Below are 4,788 nucleotides of genomic sequence, written 5' to 3'. Positions count from 1 at the left end.
CAACCTTCACGGAAGTGTCCACACCGTGCTTCCATGCTTCTCCGTTAACGAGCACTGTAAGGACGACGGTCTTGGCCATTTCCAGAGAGAGGAGCCGAAGGGCGCTAGATTCTGGTAAGAAGACGGCATTGCAGACGCATCTCCATTCCTCACACGCGACCCACGCTGCTGGAGCATGGTTCAAGATTCGATCATGGCTCGTGAATAAGCGGACCCGTCAGCAAGAGGAGCATGCAATGTGGGCCTTACTTTCCTATCTAAACCTTTACTTGAGTATTCCCTTCCTTGGGCCTTAAAAACTTTTGGCCCAGCTTATATTTCTCTTTCCTTAATACTTGCTCCCAGCCTACTTCTTCATTCTTGCATGCCTCTTCAACGTGATCCTCATGCAAGTTATTAGCCAATGAATTATCATTCATATTGGGTCCGTGATCCTCGCCAACAACCACGCCTATCACAACATCATCTGTTGTATTTGATCTTTGAATTTTTTTTATCATTAATTGGCGTTGACTTTTTACCAACTTGGGTCTTACCGGCGCCAGGATCAACACCCTTCCCTTTCGTGGTGATTCTACCCAAGCATTGTGCCTTATGATAGTCATAACGTGCACAAGAAGCACATATCAGATTTAGACTTTCATACTCCATTGCATGAGTTACCTCTTCCATAATAATATTCTTTATCACCAGCAATCTCAAATTTATTTAAACACGTGTCCAGGCATATCTCCTTCTCTCTGCCAATTTAGTGGCCAGGTCTACTTTGATCGGGACACCTATCGCAGAAGCAATACGCATCATAGACTGCTCTTGGTAGCACCAGATTGGAAGCCCCAAAATTTGAATCCATATAAGCGTTAACCCAAAGGACTCTTCACATAGCCGAAAATCTACATTCCATGATTTTATAGCGACATAATGCCCCTCTATCAACTACGTGCCGCCAGGCATGACTTTATCCCGATTCTCAGCGGCATCAAATTTCACTAGGAAATTTTCAAATCCCACGTCTAGAAGATCGAAGCCACCTTTGATGCGTCAGACCATCCGAAACTTATGTGAAAGAGCTGTGTAACTGTAGTTCTTATCCAAGACCTTAATCAATAAGGCATCTCTATAAGGTTCTGTCAAGTAGAGCTTTGCCTCTTTTGTGAAGCTAACACACGGAGGTTGGGAATCACCCTGCTTATCTACCACTGTCGCTATACCATCCCCAAAAAGAGGTCTTACAAGTGCTAAGGCCTTAGATTTCTTTGCACCAATAACTTTATTTCTAAAGGAGACCTTTAAAACTTTTGAAAAATCTTCCCAAAGAGAACCCTCCTTGCATAACTATAAATAAAATCTTTTAACAAATCAATTGTTTTGTCTCACAAAAACACGAATAATACTATACATCTAAGTCTTTTTGTTAACCAAGTCCAATCAAGTTGGTCTAATATAATAAAAATTAGTTATAACTAATATTATTATAAATCTTATTATTTAACTTGATTGGACTTGGTTCATAAAAGACTTAGATGTATAATATTATTCCAAAAATAAATAAATATAATTATTATTAAATGCTAATGCCAACAATGTCAATTTATTTTCAAATTCTCAATTGTCTTTTTAAATCTTCTTAATTAATGAAAAAATTAGAAGATTAATATTTTATTTTTATACTATTAAAATTTTGAATTTAAAATGTAAAAGTTAAATATTAGTATATATAAAAACATTTTTATTAATTAAATATTAATAAAAAATAATAAATTTTATTAATTATATAATATTACTTTTAAATAATTTGTTGACACATGGAAATTGTAATTTGTAGCTGAACCTGCACGTGATTCAAGGTGGAGTGAAGTTGGATCCGCAATTAATTGAAAGTTAAAACATTAAAAACCACTTAATTAAAAAGTTTGAGCATGCGGTGCACCAACCCAACACTATAAAAAGAATGTAAATCGAAATAAATTAACAAAAATAAAATATATAATGGGACAATAGTACACGTCAAATGCTGCTTCATCCTTGTCCTGGTTCAAGCCTCCGTTTTTTACAATCATCAATTGTTTTCTCTTTTTTCATTTTAAGCGGCAATTTTATTTAATTGAATGAAATAACGAAATTACATATGATCTTTTATTATAACAAGCGCACAGAAAATTATACAATTGATGCTATTAAACAAAGGGAAGAGAACCATACATACTCCATACATATATATTGTATTATATATTTATATTATATACTATAACGACATTAGAAGACAAAACACTTAAGTATCTAGAGATCCTATTTTACAGCTTCCATGGGTTGCAAATTAAACTAATTAATTAATTTAATGTGCATTATTTTGGGATAATTAATTAAACACTTCCAGGGGATTTGGGGTCATGATCTTTATTTGCTCCAGTTCCTTCATAGTCTTGTGTTTCCAAATCCATCCTCCTATTTATGAATCTTTCCTCCACATCAATCACCACATCCTTAACATTATTTTCCAATTTCTGCATATTCTGGTAGGAAAAATATATGAGAAAAATTTAATTACAGAGAACCATATATACTATTGATTTTTATTGTTAAAAAATAGCAGTCCATATAACTTATTGTCATGTATATAAGTTGATGCAACTCCACAACAATAATTAATAGGTTGGTAAGACTTTTTATCTTTTGAAAAAGTATATGGAACTAAAATGTGATCAGCCAAAAAGTAAACAAAACCCTTTAATTAAAATTATTTTTTGAATAATATGTTTGAAAACCGCTCCTGAGATCACGGAACACAAACCAAAACCTGATTTTTCATGGAACCCAAACACATTTTGGCTGATTTTTTGTTGATATACTTTTGGTTCCCTAGTTGTTCTCTTATCTTTTCTACTCTTTAATTTCCTGGTATATCTTAGCTATCATGGTAATTTAAGAAGTCATAAACTTGAACCAAGACTTTGAAATTGGACATGATCATTTTCTAGTGAGTATTTTCACACGTACACTATATATATTAATCACATACACATATTCTTGTGTAGTAGGACAGAGAAAAAAGAAAAACAAGGTATATATATATATATATATATTTTAATATGTATTTTATTTTTCTTTTATTCAAAAGAGATTAAATATGATGCCATGAAAATTATGTGAATATCAAATCACTGAAATAATCCAAAACCTTGGAATCTTTTGGATCAAAATTGTTATCATCCAACAATTATGTAGAGAGAGAGATTGAAGAAATAACCTTAGCTAAAGAAAGTAGAAGTGATGCATCTTCGGATTCTTCACCATCCAAATTCTGGGTTCCTTAATCACACAAATTAAATCAAATTAATCCCTAATTATTCATCATATTAAGATCCACACAAATTAAAATAAACAGACAAACGGATGATCAAGTAATAACTACATATTAATTACTTTTTCCATTCTCTTTTAGTTATCTGTCACTCTAAATATATTAATTCAATAATATATCCAATTCCTATAATAATAAGTGATAATAAAACAGAATAGGTACAATAATATTAAACTTTGAAGGCCGGTCTTACTGGTTGCAGGGACAGCAGAAGCAGAGAGAAGAAGATAAGAGGAGAAACCCAGAAAGAGAAGTAGCAATAAGAGCCTTTGGACATTTCTGTGAATCATCTTGAATAATTGAATGATGATGGGATTGAAAAGCCACACAATCACTAACACTAATAAATTCGATGACAAAAAAGAGCACTAATAAGCAGATATATTGGTATAATGGTACATAGAGAAAAGCACTTACTCTTTGGTGCTTAAATAGGTGGCACAATGTACTAAAATAATTTAATAAATAAATAGTATTTTTCTTATAGACTCTGTTAAAACTATTTATATGAGTAATTAATATTAGAAAATTAAAGAAGTTAAATTTTCAAGAAGCATTTTTAAGATATTTATTATTTAAAAACACTTCATTATTTTTATTTTAAATAATCTTAAGACTCACAAGTAGTAAACTGAGCATATAACTAAAAAGGAGACTTTAATAATCAATAAAGAAGTTAATTAATAAATGTAGTGCGCAGAAGCCCAAAAAAGTCAACTTGTTTAATTCGTTTTTTCTATTCTGTGCCCCCCGACCTAACTTTAAGCATTCACGGCTTTAAATATCAAGAAGATAATAATGGAGCATGTATTTCTTGTGAGGTTGTTGTTCTTAGCACAGTGCTAACGGATATTTAATCTTTTTAGATTTTAATTAGGGTAAGGTATGTTTTGGGTTTTAAAGTTTTCATAATAAGAACTTCAAATATTTTTGTTTTTAATATTTAATTTTGTTTCAATTTTCAAGTTGAACAATGATGACTTGAGTTTTATCTCTTATCATAATTATTTCATGGTGAAATTTTATTCTGAAACTATATTAAGCTAATTCGTAATAAAAAATTATTAGATATACATCAAATTCAATTATTAAAATCAATAATTAGTGTAATATATATATATATATATATTAAAATATAAAATACATATTAAAAATAAGTTAAACAACATATATATTTATATACGAATATATGGTGGTTAATTTAGCGTTAATTTTTCGTATGTACACAATATTTTGTGAAAAAAATGAGTAATATTTAAAAAGACAATAATAAATTATCTTATTTAACTTAATATCTATAATTTTATATACATAATCTTTATAATTATATATTTATTTTTAAAATTATCTATTTATTTTAACAATAATTAAGGAATGCAAATTAAAAAATAAAATGCATTAAAAAAGGAAAAGAAAGTTATGATTTT

The 4,788-nt window shown here is 30.1% G+C and overlaps 1 long non-coding RNA gene across 1 annotated transcript; it reads right to left on the bottom strand.

Annotated features, from left to right (window-relative positions):
* Window positions 1-2,114: 2,114 nt before the first annotated feature.
* On the bottom strand, window positions 2,115-4,113 carry LOC112754746 (uncharacterized). The gene is made up of 3 exons (XR_011874444.1): window positions 3,555-4,113; window positions 3,248-3,309; window positions 2,115-2,513 (listed from the first exon to the last, which is right to left on the bottom strand). It is a non-coding gene; the product is annotated as an uncharacterized lncRNA (long non-coding RNA).
* Between the last annotated feature and the right edge of the window lie 675 nt (window positions 4,114-4,788).

The sequence above is a fragment of the Arachis hypogaea genome, chromosome 16 (assembly GCF_003086295.3).
Source record: "Arachis hypogaea cultivar Tifrunner chromosome 16, arahy.Tifrunner.gnm2.J5K5, whole genome shotgun sequence".
NCBI lineage: Eukaryota > Viridiplantae > Streptophyta > Magnoliopsida > Fabales > Fabaceae > Arachis > Arachis hypogaea.
The sequence above is the reverse complement of the archived record's forward strand: the minus strand, read 5'-3'. Positions and strand labels throughout refer to the sequence as shown.